Below are 17062 nucleotides of genomic sequence, written 5' to 3' on the forward strand. Positions count from 1 at the left end.
CAAATGAATAATGAAGTGCTCATTCTTAACCTATTAAACTTTCTCCCTCTGTTTTTGTTAAATTTACATTGGTGGACTCTTATTTAGCTGTAACAATCAGCTGCTGATTTTCCATTTAAAATGTGAAACTTGAAGTTCCCCTATTCTTTTACCATCGTGGGGTTCATCTGGGTACCATTCCAAAAATTTGATTTGCTTTGTTATTAAAAAAAATAATAATAGCCCAGCCCCCTCCCCCTCGGATGTGGCTGGAGCTTGAGGCGCGCAGGGCCTGAGACGCGACAGACCCAGGACCCAGAGCAGCTCAGAGGCAGTGAATAATAGCTCTTCAAGTCTGCAATAAAAAATGGCCTCCAGGGGGGTCTGGGCAAGATGGCGGAAGAGTAAGACGCGGAGATCACCTTCCTTCCCAAAGATACATTAGAAATACATCTACACATGGAACTGCTCCTACAGAACACCCACTGAACGCTGGCAAAAGACGTCAGACCGCCCAAAAGGCAAGAAACTCCCCACGTACTTGGGTAGGGCCAAAGAAAAAAGAAATAACAGAGACAAAAGAATAGGGATGGGACCTGCACCAGTGGGAGGGAGCCATGAAGGAGGAAAGGTTTCCACACACCAGGAAGCCCCTGCGCGGCCGGAGACAGGGGGTGGCGGAGGGGGGAAGCTTCGGAGCCACGGAGGAGAGCGCAGCCACAGGGGTGCGGAGGGCAAAGCGGAGAGATTCCCGCACAGAGGCTCGACGCCGAGCAGCTCTCATCAGCCCGAGAGGCTTGTCTGCTCACCCGCCGGGGTGGGCGGGGCTGGGAGCTGAGGCTCGGGCTTCAGTTGGATCCCAGGCAGAGGACTGGGGCTGGCGGCGTGAACACAGCCTGAAGGGGTTAGCGCAGCACAGCTAGCCGGGAGGGAGTCCGGGAAAAATTCTGGACCTGCCTAAGAGGCAAGAGACTTTTTCTTCCCTCTTTGTTTCCTGGTGCGCGAGGAGAGGGAATTCAGAGCGCTGCTTAAAGGAGCTCCAAAGACGGGCGCGAGCTGCGGCTATCAGCGCAGACCCCAGAGACGGGCATGAGACGCTAAGGCTGCTGCTGCCGCCACCAAGAAGCCTGTGTGCGAGCACAGGTCACTCTCCACACCTCCCCTCCTGGGAGCCTGTGCAGCCCGCCACTGCCAGGGTCCCATGATCCAGGGACAACTTACCCGGGAGAACGCACGGCGCGCCTCAGGCTGGTGCAACGTCACGCCGGCCTCTGCCGCCGCAGGCTCGCCGCGCATCCGTACTCCTCCCTCCCCCCGGCCTGAGTGAGCCAGAGCCCCCAAATCAGCTACTCCTTTAACCCCGTCCTGTATGAGCGAAAAACAGACGCCCTCAGGCGACCTACACGCAGAGGCGGGTCGAAATCCAAAGCTGAACCCCGGGAGCTGTGCGAACAAAGAAGACAAAGGGAAATTTCTCCCAGCAGCCTCAGGAGCAGCGGATTAAAGCTCCACAAACAACTTGATGTAGCTGCATCTGTTGAATACCTGAATAGACAACGAATCATCCCAAATTCAGGAGGTGGACTTTGGGACTTTTAATTTATTGGGGGGATTTTTAATTTTTCCCCTTTTCCTTTTTTTGTGAGTGTATATGTGTATACTTCTGGGTGAGATTTTCTCTGAATAGCTTTGCTTTCACCATTTGTCCTAGGGTTCGGTCCATCCGATTTTAGTTTTTTTTTTTTTTTACTTAAAAAATTTTTTTACTTAATAAATTTTTCTTAATAATTTTTTCCTTACTTTTTACTTTAAAAAATTAAAAAAAATTTTTTCTTAATAAGTTTTTTCTTATTTTTTATTTTAAAAAAATTAAAATTTTTTTCTTAATAAATTTTTTCTTATTTTTATTATAAAAAATTAATAAATTTATTTTGAAAAATTAAAAAAATTTTTTCTTAATAAATTTTTTCATAATAATTTTTTTCTTATTTTTATTATAATAGCTTTTTTATTTTATTTTATTTTATTTTATTTTATCCTCTTTCTTTCTTTCTTTCTTTCTATTTTTTCTGCCTTTTATTCTGAGCCATGTGGATGAAAGGCCTTGGTGCTCCAGCCAGGCATCAGGGCTGTGCCTCTGAGGTGGGAGAGCCAACTTCAGGACACTGGTCCACAAGAGACCTCCCAGCTCCACGTAATACCAAACGGCGAAAATCTTTAAGAGATCTCCATCTCAACATCAAGACCCAGCTTCACTCAACGACCAGCAAGCTACAGTGCTGGACACCCTATGCCAAACAACTAGCAAGACAGGAACACAGCCCCATCCATTAGCAGAGAGGCTGCCTAAAATCATAAGGCCACAGACACCCCAAAACACACCACCAGATGCGGTCCTGACCACCAGAAAGACAAGATCCAGCCTCATCCACCAGAACACAGGCACTAGTCCCCTCCACCAGGAAGCCTACACAACCCACTGAACAACCTTAGCCACTGGGAACAGATACCAAAAACAACGTGAACTACAAACCTGCAGCCTGTGAAAAGGAGACCCCAAACACAGTCAGTTAAGCAAAATGAGAAGACAGAAAAACACACAGCAGATGAAGGAGCAGGGTCAAAACACACCAGACTTAACAAAGGAAGAGGAAATAGGCAGTCTACCTGAAAAAGAATTCAGAATAATGATAGTAAAGATGATCCAAAATCTTGGAAATAGAATAGACAAAATGCAAGAAACATTTAACAAGGACGTAGAAGAACTAAAGAGGAACCAAGCAACGATGAAAAACACAATAAATGAAATTAAAAATACTCTAGATGGGATCAATAGCAGAATAACTGAGGCAGAAGAACAGATAAGTGACCTGGAAGATAAAATAGTGGAAATAACTACTGCAGAGCAGAATAAAGAAAAAAGAATGAACAGAACTGAGGACTGTCTCAGAGACCTCTGGGACAACATTAAATGCACCAACATTCGAATTATAGGGGTCCCAGAAGAAGAGAAAAAGAAAGGGATTGAGAAAATATTTGAAGAGATTATACTTGAAAACTTCCCTAATATGGGAAAGGAAATAGTTAATCAAGTCCTGGAAGCACAGAGAGTCCCATACAGGATAAATCCAAGGAGAAACACGCCAAGACATATATTAATCAAACTATCAAAAATTAAATATAAAGAAAACATATTAAAAGCAGCAAGGGAAAAACAACAAATAACACACAAGGGAATCCCCATAAGGTTAACAGCTGATCTTTCAGCAGAAACTCTGCAAGCCAGAAGGGAGTGGCAGGATATACGTAAAGTGATGAAGGAGAAAAACCTACAACCAAGGTTACTCTACCCAGCAAGGATCTCATTCAGATTTGATGGAGAAATTAAAACCTTTACAGACAAGCAAAAGCTGAGAGAGTTCAGCACCACCAAACCAGCTTTACAACAAATGCTAAAGGAACTTCTCTAGGCAAGAAACACAAGAGAAGGAAAACACCTACAATAACAAACACAAAATATTTAAGAAAATGGGAATAGGAACATACATATCGATAATTACCTTAAATGTAAATGGATTAAATGCTCCCACCAAAAGACACAAACTGTCTGAATGGATACAAAAACAAGACCCATATATATGATGTCTACAAGAGACCCACTTCAGACCTAGAGACACTTACAGAATGAAAGTGAGGGGATGGAAAAAGATATTCCATGCAAATGGAAATCAAAAGAAAGCTGGAGTAGCAATTCTCATATCAGACAAAATAGACTTTAAAATAAAGACTATTACAAGAGACAAAGAAGGACACTATATAATGATCAAGGGATCGATCCAAGAGGAAGATATAACAATTGTAAATATTTATGCACCCAACATAGGAGCACCTCAATACATAAGGCAAATACTAACAGCCATAAAAGGGGAAATCGAGAGTAACACAATCATAGTAGGGGACTTGAACACCTCACTTTCACCAATGGACAGATCATCCAAAATGAAAATAAAAAAAGAAACACAAGCTTTAAATGATACATTAAACAAGATGGACTTAACTGATATTTATAGGACATTCCACCCCAAAACAACAGAATACACATTTTTCTCAAGTGCTCATGGAACATTCTCCAGGATAGATCATATCTTGGGTCACAAATCAAGCCTCGGTAAATTTAAGAAAATTGAAATCATATCAAGTATCTTTTCTGACCACAACGCTATGAGACTAGATTTCAATTACAGGAAAAGATCTGTAAAAAATACAAACACATGGAGGCTACACAATACACTACTTAATAACGAAGTGATCACTGAAGAAATCAAAGGGGAAATCAAAAAATACCTAGAAACAAATGACAATGGAGACACGACAACCCAAAACCTATGGGATGCAGCAAAAGCAGTGCTAAGAGGGAAGTTTATAGCAATGCAAGCCTACCTCAAGAAACAGGAAACATCTCGAATAAACAATCTAACCTTGCACCTGAAGCAATTAGAGAAAGAAGAACAAAAAAACCCCAAAGTTGGCAGAAGGAAAGAAATCATAAAGATCAGATCAGAAATAAATGAAAAAGAAATGAAGGAAACAATAGCAAAAATCAATGAAACTAAAAGCTGGTTCTTCGAGAAGATAAACAAAATTGATAAACCATTAGCCAGACTCATCAAGAGAAAAAGGGAGAAGACTCAAATCAATAGAATTAGAAATGAAAAAGGAGACGTAACCATTGACACTGCAAAAATACAAACGATCATGAGAGATTACTACAAGCAACTCTATGCCAATAAAATGGACAACCTGGAAGAAATGGACAGATTCTTAGAAATGCACAACCTACCGAGACTGAACCAGGAAGAAATAGAAAATATGAACAGACCAATCACAAGCACTGAAATTGAAACTGTGATTAAAAATCTTCCAACAAACAAAAGCCCAGGACCAGATGGCTTCACAGGCGAATTCTATCAAACATTTAGAGAAGAGCTAACACCCATCCTTCTCAAACTCTTCCAAAATATTGCAGAGGGAGGAACACTCCCCAACTCATTCTACGAGGCCACCATCACCCTGATACCAAAACCAGACAAAGACTTCACAAAGAAAGAAAACTACAGGCCAATATCACTGATGAACATAGATGCAAAAATCCTCAACAAAATACTAGCAAACAGAATTCAACAGCACATTAAAAGGATCATACACCATGATCAAGTGGGGTTTATCCCAGGAATGCAAGGATTCTTCAATATACGCAAATCAATCAATGTGATACATCATATTAACAAATTGAAGGAGAAAAACCATATGATCATCTCAATAGATGCAGAGAAAGCTTTCGACAAAATTCAACACCCGTTTATGATAAAAGCCCTGCAGAAAGTAGGCATAGAGGGAACTTTCCTCAACATAATAAAGGCCATATATGACAAACCCACAGCCAACGTTGTCCTCAATGGTGAAAAACTGAAACCATTTCCACTAAGATCAGGAACAAGACAAGGTTGCCCACTCTCACCACTATTATTCAACATAGTTTTGGAAGTGTTAGCCACAGCAATCAGAGAAGAAAAAGAAATAAAAGGAATCCAAATCGGAAAAAAGAAGTAAAGCTGTCACTGTTTGCAGATGACATGATACTATACATAGAGAATCCTAAAGATGCTACCAGAAAACTCCTAGAGCTAATCAATGAATTTGGTAAAGTAGCAGGATACAAAATTAATGCACAGAAATCTCTTGCATTCCTATATACTAATGATGAAAAATCTGAAAGTGAAATTAAGAAAACACTCCCATTTACCATTGCAACAAAAAGAATAAAATATCTAGGAATAAACCCACCTAAGGAGACAAAAGACCTGTATGCAGAAAATTATAAGACACTGATGAAAGAAATTAAAGATGATACAAATAGATGGAGAGATATACCATGTTCTTGGATTGGAAGAATCAACATTGTGAAAATGACTCTAGTACCCAAAGCAATCTACAGATTCAATGCAATCCCTATCAAACTACCAACGGCATTTTTCACAGAACTAGAACAAAAAATTTCACAATTTGTATGGAAACACAAAAGACCGCGAATAGCCAAAGCAATCTTGAGAACGAAAAATGGAGCTGGAGGAATCAGGCTCCCTGATTTCAGACTATATTACAAAGCTACAGTAATCAACACAGTATGATACTGGCACAAAAACAGAAATATAGATCAATGGAACAGGACAGAAAGCCCAGAGATAAACCCACGCACATCTGGTCACCTTATCTTTGATAAAGTAGGCAAGCATATACAGTGGAGAAAAGACAGCCTCTTCAATAAGTGGTGCTGGGAAAACTGTACAGGTACATGTAAAAGTATGAAATTAGAACACTCCCTAACACCATACACAAAAATAAATTCAAAATGGATTAAAGACCTAAATGTAAGGCCAGACACTATCAAACTCTTAGAGGAAAACATAGGCAGAACACTCTATGACATAAATCACAGCAAGATCCTTTTTGACCCACCTCCTAGAAAAATGGAAATAAAAACGCAAATAAACAAATGGGACCTAATGAAACTTAAAAGCTTTTGCACAGCAAAGGAAACCATAAACAAGACCAAAAGACAAACCTCAGAATGGGAGAAAATATTTGCAAATGAAGCAACTGACAAAGGATTAATCTCCAAATTATAAGCAGCTCATGCAGCTCAATAACAAAAAACCAAACAACCCAATCCAAAAATGGGCAGAAGACCTAAACAGACATTTCTCCAAAGAAGACATACAGATTGCCAACAAACACATGAAAGAATGCTCAACATCATTAATCATGAGAGAAATGCAAATCAAAACTACAATGAGGTATCATCTCACACCGGTCAGAATGGCCATCATCAAAAAATCTACAAACAATAAATGCTGGAGAGGGTGTGGAGAAAAGGGAACACTCTTGCACTGTTGGTGGGAATGTAAATTGATACAGCCACTATGGAGAACAGTATGGAGGTTCCTTAAAAAACTAAAAGTAGAACTACCATACGACCCAGCAATCCCACTACTGGGCATATACCCTGAGAAAACCATAGTTCAAAAAGAGTCATGTACCAAAATGTTCATTGCAGCTCTATTTACAATAGCCAGGACATGGAAGCAACCTAAGTGTCCATCATCGGATGAATGGATAAAGAAGATGTGGCACATATATACAATGGAATATTACTCAGCCATAAAAAGAAATGAAATGGAGGTATTTGTAATGAGGTGGATGGAGTTAGAGTCTGTCATACAGAGTGAAGTAAGTTAGAAAGAGAAAAACAACTACAGTATGCTAACACATATATATGGAATCTAAGGAAAAAAAAAAAAGGTCATGGAGAACCTAGTGGCAAAATGGGAATAAAGACACAGACCTACTAAAGAATGGACTTGAGGATATGGGGAGGGGGAGAGTTGAGATGTGACAGGGTGAGAGAGTGTCATGGACATATATACACTACCAAATGTAAAATAGATAGCTAGTGGGAAGCAGCCACATAGCACAGGGAGATCAGCTCGGTGCTTTGTGACCGCCTGGGGGGGTGGGATGGGGAGGGTGAGAGGGAGGGAGATGCAGGAGGGAGGAGATATGGGGATATATGTATATGTATAGCTGATTCACTTTGTTATGGAGCAGAAACTGACACACCATTGTGAAGCAATTATACTTCAATAAAGATGTTAAAAAAAAAAAAAAAAGCAGCAAGGGAAAAACAACAAATAACACACAAGGGAATCCCCATAAGGTTAACATCTGATCTTTCAGCAGAAACTCTGCAAGCCAGAAGGGAGTGGCAGGATATACTTAAAGCGATGAAGGAGAAAAACCTACAACCAAGATTACTCTACCCAGCAAGGATCTCATTCAGCTTTGATGGAGAAATTAAAAACTTTACAGACAAGCAAAAGCTGAGAGAGTTCAGCACCACCAAACCAGCTTTACAACAAATGCTAAAGGAACTTCTCTAGGCAAGAAACACAAGAGAAGGAAAACACCTACAATAACAAACACAAAATATTTAAGAAAATGGGAATAGGAACATACATATCGATAATTACATTAAATGTAAATGGATTAAATGCTCCCACCAAAAGACACAAACTGGCTGAATGGATACAAAAACAAGACCCATATATATGCTGTCTACAAGAGACCCACTTCAGACCTAGGGACACATACAGACTGAAAGTGAGGGGATGGAAAAAGATATTCCATGCAAATGGAAGTCAATAGAAAGCTGGAGTAGCAATTCTCATATCAGACAAAATAGACTTTAAAATAAAGATTATTACTAGAGACAAATAAGGACACTATATAATGATCAAGGGATAGATCCAAGAAGAAGGTATAACAATTGTAAATATTTATGCACCCAACATAGGAGCACCTCAGTACATAAGGCAAATACTAACAGACATAAAAGGAGAAATCAACAGTAACACAATCATAGTAGGGGACTTGAACACCCCACTTTCACCAAGGGACAGATCATCCAAAATGAAAATAAATAAGGAAACACAAGCTTTAAATGATACATTAAACAAGACAGACTTAATTGATATTTATAGGACATTCCACCCCAAAACAACAGAATACACATTTTTCTCAAGTGCTCATGGAACATTCTCCAGGATAGGTCATATCTTGGGTCACAAATCAAGCCTCGGTAAATTTAAGAAAATTGAAATCATATCAAGTATCTTTTCTGACCACAATACTATGAGACTAGATATCAATTACAGGAAAAGATCTGTAAAAAATACAAACACATGGAGGCTACACAATACACTACTTAATAACGAAGTGATCACTGAAGAAATCAAAGGGGAAATCAAAAAATACCTAGAAACAAATGACAATGGAGACACGACAACCCAAAACCTATGGGATGCAGCAAAAGCAGTGCTAAGAGGGAAGTTTATAGCAATGCAAGCCTACCTCAAGAAACAGGAAACATCTCGAATAAACAATCTAACCTTGCACCTAAAGCAATTAGAGAAAGAAGAACAAAAAAAACCCCCAAAGTTAGCAGAAGGAAAGAAATCATAAAGATCTGATCAGAAATAAATAAAAAAGAAATGAAGGAGACGATAGCAAGGATCAATAAAACTAAAAGCTGGTTCTTCGAGAAGATAAACAAAATTGATAAACCATTAGCCAGACTCATCAAGAGAAAAAGGGAGAAGACTCAAATCAATAGAATTAGAAATGAAAAAGGAGAAGTAACCACTGACACTGCAGAAATACAAACGATCATGAGAGATTACTACAAGCAACTCTATGCCAATAAAATGGACAACCTGGAAGAAATGGACAGATTCTTAGAAATGCACAACCTGCCGAGACTGAACCAGGAAGAAATAGAAAATATGAACAGACCAATCACAAGCACTGAAATTGCAACTGTGATTAAAAATTTTCCAACAAACAAAAGCCCAGGACCAGATGGCTTCACAGGCGAATTCTATCAAACATTTAGAGAAGAGTTAACACCCATCCTTCTCAAACTCTTCCAAAATATTGCAGAGGGAGGAACACTCCCCAACTCATTCTACGAGGCCACCATCACCCTGATACCAAAACCAAAGATGTCACAAAGAAAGAAAACTACAGGCCAATATCACTGATGAACATAGATGCAAAAATCCTCAAGAAAATACTAGCAAACAGAATCCAACAGCACATTAAAAGGATCATACACCATGATCAAGTGGGGTTTATCCCAGGAATGCAAGGATTCTTCAATATACGCAAATCAATCAATGTGATACATCATATTAACAAATTGAAGGAGAAAAACCATATGATCATCTCAATAGATGCAGAGAAAGCTTTCGACAAAATTCAACACCCATTTATGATAAAAGCCCTGCAGAAAGTAGGCATAGAGGGAACTTTCCTCAACATAATAAAGGCCATATATGACAAACCCACAGCCAACATTGTCCTCAATGGTGAAAAACTGAAACCATTTCCACTAAGATCAGGAACAAGACAAGGTTGCCCACTCTCACCACTATTATTCAACATAGTTTTGGAAGTGTTAGCCACAGCAATCAGAGAAGAAAAAGAAATAAAAGGAATGCAAATCAGAAAAGAAGAAGTAAAGCTGTCACTGTTTGCAGATGACATGATACTATACATAGAGAATCCTAAAGATGCTACCAGAAAACTACTAGAGCTAATCAATGAATTTGGTAAAGTAGCAGGATACAAAATTAATGCACAGAAGTCTCTTGCATTAGTATACACTAGTGACGAAAAATCTAAAGTGAAATTAAGAAAACACTCCCATTTACCATTGCAACAAAAAGAATAAAATATCTAGGAATAAACCCACCTAAGGAGACAAAAGACCTGTATGCAGAAAATTATAAGACACTGATGAAAGAAATTAAAGATGATACAAATAGATGGAGAGATATACCATGTTCTTGGATTGGAAGAATCAACATTGTGAAAATGACTCTAGTACCCAAAGCAATCTACAGATTCAATGCAATCCCTATCAAACTACCAACGGCATTTTTCACAGAACTAGAACAAAAAATTTCACAATTTGTATGGAAACACAAAAGACCGCGAATAGCCAAAGCAATCTTGAGAACGAAAAATGGAGCTGGAGGAATCAGGCTCCCTGACTTCAGACTATATTACAAAGCTACAGTAGTCAAGACAGTTTGGTACTGGCACAAAAACAGAAATATAGATCAACGGAACAGGATAGAAAGCCCAGAGATAAACCCACGCACCTATGGTCACCTTATCTTTGAAAAAGGATGCAAGCATATGCAGTGGAGAAAAGACAGCCTCTTCAATAAGTGGTGCTGGGAAAACTGTACAGGTACATGTAAAAGTATGAAATTAGAACACTCCCTGACACCATACACAAAAATAAACTCAAAATGGATTAAAGACCTAAATGTAAGGCCAGACACGATCAAACTCTCAGAGGAAAACATAGGCAGAACACTCTATGACATAAATCACAGCAAGATCCTTCTTGACCCACCTCCTAGAGAAATGGAAATAAAAACACAAATAAACAAATGGGACCTAATGAAACTTAATAGCTTTTGCACAGCAAAGGAAACCATAAACAAGACCAAAAGACAAACCTCAGAATGGGAGAAAATATTTGCAAATGAAGCAACTGACAAAGGATTAATCTCCAAGATTTACAAGCAGCTCATGCAGCTCAATAACAAAAAAACAAACAACCCAATCCAAAAATGGGCAAAAGACCTAAACAGACATTTCTCCAAAGAAGATATACAGATTGCCAACAGACACATGAAAGAATGCTCAACATCATTAATCATTAGAGAAATGCAAATCAAAACTACAATGAACTATCATCTCACACCAGTCAGAATGGCCATCATCAAAAAATCTACAAACAATAAATGCTGGAGAGGGTGTGGAGAAAAGGGAACACTCTTGCACTGTTGGTGGGAATGTAAATTGATACAGCCACTATGGAGAACAGTATGGAGGTTCCTTAAAAAACTAAAAGTAGAACTACCATACGACCCAGCAATCCCACTACTGGGCATATACCCTGAGAAAACCATAATTCAAAAAGAGTCATGTACCAAAATGTTCATTGCAGCTCTATTTACAATAGCCAGGACATGGAAGCAACCTAAGTGTCCATCATCGGATGAATGGATAAAGAAGATGTGGCACATATATAGAATGGAATATTACTCAGCCATAAAAAGAAATGAAATGGAGGTATTTGTAGCGAGGTGGATGGAGTTAGAGTCTGTCATACAGAGTGAAGTAAGTCAGAAAGAGAAAAACAAATACAGTATGCTAACACATATATATGGAATCTAAGGGAAAAAAAAAAAGTCATGAAGAACCTAGTGGCAAGAGGGGAATAAAGACACAGAGCTACTAGAGAATGGACTTGAGGATATGGGGAGGGGGAGGGGTAAGATGTGACAGGGTGAGAGAGTGACATGGACATATATACACTACCAAATATAAAATAGATAGCTAGTGGGAAGCAGCTGCATAGCACAGGGAGATCAGCTCGGTGCTTTGTGACCACCTAGAGGGGTGGGATAGGGAGGGTGGGAGGGAGGGAGATGCAAGAGGGAAGAGATATGGGAACATATGTATATGTATAACTGATTCACTTTGTTATAAAGCAGAAACTAACACACCATTGTAAAGCAATTATACTCCAATAAAGATGTTAAAAAAAAATGGCCTCCAATAAAGCTGTGCTGCAAAAAATGGGAAAGAAACAGAATGCAAAGAGTAAAAAAGTCGAAGAGGCAGAACCTGAAGAATTTGTCATAGAAAAAGTACTGGACTGACATGTAGTGAATGGGAAGGTGGAGTGTTTCCTGAAGTGGAAGGGATTTACAGATGCAGACAATACTTGAGAACCCGAAGAAAACTGAGATTGTTCAGAGTTGACTGAAGCATTTCTTAATTCTCAAAAAGCTGGTAAAGACAAAGATGGAACAAAAAGAAAATCTTTATCTGACAGTGAATCTGATGATAGCAAATCAAAGAAGAAAAGAGATGCTGCTGATAAACCAAGAAGTTTAGCCGGAGGTCTCGACCCAGAGCGAATAACTGGTGCCACAGAGAGCAGTGGAGAATTCATATTTCTCAGGAAATGGAAAGATTCAGATGAGGCGGACTTGGTGATGGCAAAGGAGGCAAATATGAAGTGTCCTCAAATTGTAATTGCTTTTTATGAAGAGAGACTAACTTGGCATTCTTGTCCAGAAGATGAAGCTCAATAATTGTCTGCATTGCTTTTTATATATATTTATATATATATATATAATCTGGGTCTTGGTTTTTTGATCTATTAGTGTGAAGAAATAACTACATTCTAATGAAAATCAAGTTTGATATGTTCGTTTTGAAGTAGTTTTGGGGAAGTTGTTGGGTTTGGGGGGTTTTTTGGGGTGGGCTTTGTTTTTTGTTTTCTTTGCATCTGTAGCACTGGTTACTTTGAACAAATAAAAGCTTTCTGTAGTCAGAAGTCTAAGCATCACCTCCAGTCTCCTCTCCACAAAGTGTGCCAGAAACAAGTAGCACAGAAGAGGTGCACCGCCCTTACTTTGAACCTTTGTGAAACCCTCAGTCCACAACTGCAAAGCTCTTCTTCGATTTACCTTTTCCAAACAAATAAACCATGTAATCTAATTCCACCCCACCCCCCGACCTCACATCCATTCTCCTTTTGATACATTTTTCTCTTTGTTTTTTATTTGTTTGTTTTTAATATAATGAGTCCCATATACCCAGAGTCATCCCTCAGTATCCGTGGGGAATTTGTTCCAGGATCTCTGTGGATACCAAAATCCGTGGATGCTCAAGTGCCTTATATAAATGGCATAGTACAGTCAGCCCTCCATATTCCTGGGTTCTGCATCTGCTGATTCAACCAAATGAAGTGAATTGTTGTTGGTTGAACCGACCGATGCAGAAGCAGTGGGGGCAGAGGGTCCACTGCTTTTCCTACTCACTGGATCTAGTAGAGCATCAAATAAGTAAGCAACCTGCAGAACCTTTATGTTCCCTGCAGGGGGCCTGAAACCTGTGTTTTCACAAGCCCTCCAGGTGGTCCTGACATGCGCCCAAGGTTGGAAACCTCTGCTCCAGCCCTTCAGGATGGGGCCCAGAATGGCAGATATTTTTCATGACTTTTCGTTTTTATAAACATACTGAAGATCCCCAATCATCTGACTGATCCCAGGGCCAGGATTTGAGTGACTTAATGTATAAGTACAATTCTGATAGAAGTCACAACATTTCCATTTCATAATAACTAATGTTTGGGTGAATGAAGCATTTGTCTCTTGGAATTTGAACTACCTCACTACAGATTTTTAAATTTTATTTGTATCACACACATCCACACACAACCAAGGCAATTTGAAGGAGAAACCCAAAGGAAAAAAGGCAAAACATCTGTCTTTAGTGGGGAAAGCATTGCAGAGTGTCCAAAAGCCCTACCTACCTGAAACCCAACTCTCAGCTCACTCTCTCTAACAATGAGAAAATCGGAATGGAGAGTATGGATGGTTCAGTGCAAGTAGCAATAACAGTGATGATAACAAAAACATTTATTTTTGTCCTTACTGACATAGGCACTTTGTCAAATGAGCCACGTGTATTATTTAATCTTCACAACAACTTTTCCCATTTCACAGATAAGGAAACTGAGGCACAGAGATGTTAAGCAACCTGCCCAAGGTCTTAGAGATCTTAAGTGGCAGAGCTGGGACACCACAATCTAGGTTTGTCTGACTTCAAGCCCCATAAACTCTAACAACTTTGCTGTGCTGACTTCCAGCCCATCAGCCCAGATTTGGTGGACAATGGGAAAATAACTTGATTGTGCGTTATCTAGAAACCTCTCCCATGGACTGGACACTGCAGTTTGGATGCCTAGTCTGTCTCACAGACCTATTGAGGGGCTCATTTTCCTCCTTCCCCATGAGAAAGATTACGAAGTGTAACCTGAGTACATCAGGCCTTGAGGCAAACTCTACCATTCACTGTAACTCACAATAGTCACATCAACATGGTACCATCTTGAATAACAGAGCCATGAAGGCAACAATATCAGAAAGGACATAGTATGAGCAAACTGCCTGATAATCAAGTCTAAATAGACTTACTGGTTGAGAAATAATCCTGGCATATATTCTTCAAGCAATATTTACTCACTGCAGAACAATGAATTTAAGTTTCAGCTTTGGAATCCGTTGCTTGTTTTAAATGTACCAGACCGTCCTGAGATAATTATCAACCCCTCCTCAGCATTTCCCATTCCAAGTGCTTCAACACTATTATCTTCCCTCACCTACACACTGAATCTCTGTAGCTCATGGAAAGCCTGTGTCAGAGTAGATCAAGACTGGGGCACTGGGCAGAAGTTCGTGGAAAAAAAGAAAGACACGAGTCCTTAATTTTAGGCTCTTTCCATCAGAAGTAAGAAAGAGGGCAGACCTTAAAGTGGCTGGCAAAGTCAAGTGACCTTTATAAACACACTACACAAAATCCCATAGACGCCAGCCCACAGCTGGGACAGCTGGCCACTCGCGCTGTTAGAGCAGGTTCCCTCCCAGGTCCACAGAGAAATGTCCAGATGCTCTCTAGGCTGCCCCCACTCTGCTTGAACCTTGAGGGCAAAATACTCCTAGTCATACTTCCTCTCTGGTAGAGTCACAGTTTGCCAACAACAAAGGTAGAACTAATTTATGTACACACAGAAATACATTTCATTGCTCATACAAATTCAATATTCAATCAAGACAGTGTAGTAGTAATCGTACTCTAGTTCCGGTTTTCTCAGTCTGCACTAATGACATTCTGGACCGGATAGTTCTTTGCTGTGAAGGGTTGTCCTGTGCGTGGTAGGATGTTTAGTAGTATCCCTGGCCTCTACTCACTAGATGCCAATAGCAAACCCTTTCCCCAAGTTGTAACAACCAAAAAATACCTCTGGGAGAGCAAATCACCCCTAGCTAAGAATCACTGCTCTATTTGCTCAATTTGTCCCATTTGTCTCTAAAAGGCAAATGTAATACTTCGGTACTACAATGCAACTGTTTAAAAGATATTTCATATACCCTGTGACTGTCAGTCTCTGTGATTCTCTGATGATTATTCAGACATCCAAGTGGCCTGCCTTTCTTATTCTGGCATTGTTACTGTATTAAAATTCCCTTGGCTCAAGTGCCAGACCCTGCCTGGTTTCCATCTCTCCACCTTCCTTTTCTGACAACCTGAGACCCCTGAATTCCACCCAGCTTTAGATACACCTCCAACTTTGTCTCTCAAGGACTGATCTTGATTTGGCAAGGAGGGATACTAGCCTAATGTTCTCATAATCAATTTCCTGTTGCTCCCACTATTTGTCATTAAACCACATCCTGGTGATCCAGTTTTGAAAACCAGGCATGTGCCTTGAACTGGAAACAAAGTCCCCACTCACCATTCAATGTTGATAATTCAAGTTGTGTCTTATACTTTTATAATTGGTCTCATGATGCCACGGTCCTCTAGAACCAGGACCCTAAATTATTCTTTCAGTCCTGCCTCAGAATTTGTGACTATCTGTATGCTGATGGAATTGTTAGCCCAATATTACTTTGTCTCCTCCTTGGAATTTCAAATATCACCTGCTTTGATGTTGGCCATCACTGAGCTTCTACGACCATCAACACATGCTCATTTGACCTTGTTACACCTACAAGATGCCAATGACTATATTAGGCTGCTACCATCCACGATTTCATCAGCTCTCTGGACACAATCCTCAGTCTGTCAGTCTCGTTCTGTAAGCCTGTTGCCCCCTCCCCAGTGCCCATCCCACCCATGCAATTGCGGGGGGTGTCCAGATCCAGGTCTTTGCTCATGAGATGGTTGTTACCCTAGCTAGGCTATGGCACTCAGACCAAGACTGGATACTGGAATTGATATTCGATGAGCTCTTCTAGGTAGTTCACTCAATTGTACTTAAACCTTAAGCCAGAATATTGCTTTTCCAGTTACATCATCCAGAAAGGGGTGAAGCTTAGAAAACGAACAGAAACAGGATCTCCAGTGCTCCCTCACAATGAACGTTACATTTGGGTACATAATCCTTTTTACTCCCACATATTTTCGCAGGAAAGGAAAGACTTTTGCAATTCTCACTCCAATCAAAATGCTTAATTGCCTCAATTTCTTTACCTCATCTCCCACCTTCTTCATAACTACAGGAAGTATAAAATTTAAGCACAAATAACTCAGAAAGAAATCAGAAACAAAAATAAAAAGACTTTAAAAGTGTCGAAATCCTCCCAGTAATTAATTTTCACTTAAGTATCTGCATGGACTAAAAGTCTGCTCATTATGAAGGGAAACTTATCGGGTCACTCCTTCCAATCTTCTGCCTTTATGGAGAGAGGCATCCAAACCATTCAAGTCAGGCATTGACCCTGGCTAGGCAATAGCACTACCCACAGTTAAAAATTACGTGGGAGCTTCACAAAAACAAGACCCATAAGAGTGCAGCAAATACTTTCAG

General features: G+C 39.8%; 1 protein-coding gene and 1 pseudogene across 1 annotated transcript in view; one reads left to right on the forward strand and one right to left on the reverse strand.

The window, feature by feature from the left end:
• The window catches only part of GRM8 (glutamate metabotropic receptor 8), a 778703-nt gene that overhangs the window by 672891 nt on the left and 88750 nt on the right, over positions 1 to 17062 (reverse strand). The window lies entirely within an intron of this gene.
• On the forward strand, positions 12225 to 12776 carry LOC137768548 (chromobox protein homolog 3 pseudogene; annotated as a pseudogene).

This window comes from Eschrichtius robustus, chromosome 8, assembly GCF_028021215.1.
Source record: "Eschrichtius robustus isolate mEscRob2 chromosome 8, mEscRob2.pri, whole genome shotgun sequence".
Classification (NCBI taxonomy): Eukaryota; Metazoa; Chordata; class Mammalia; order Artiodactyla; family Eschrichtiidae; genus Eschrichtius; species Eschrichtius robustus.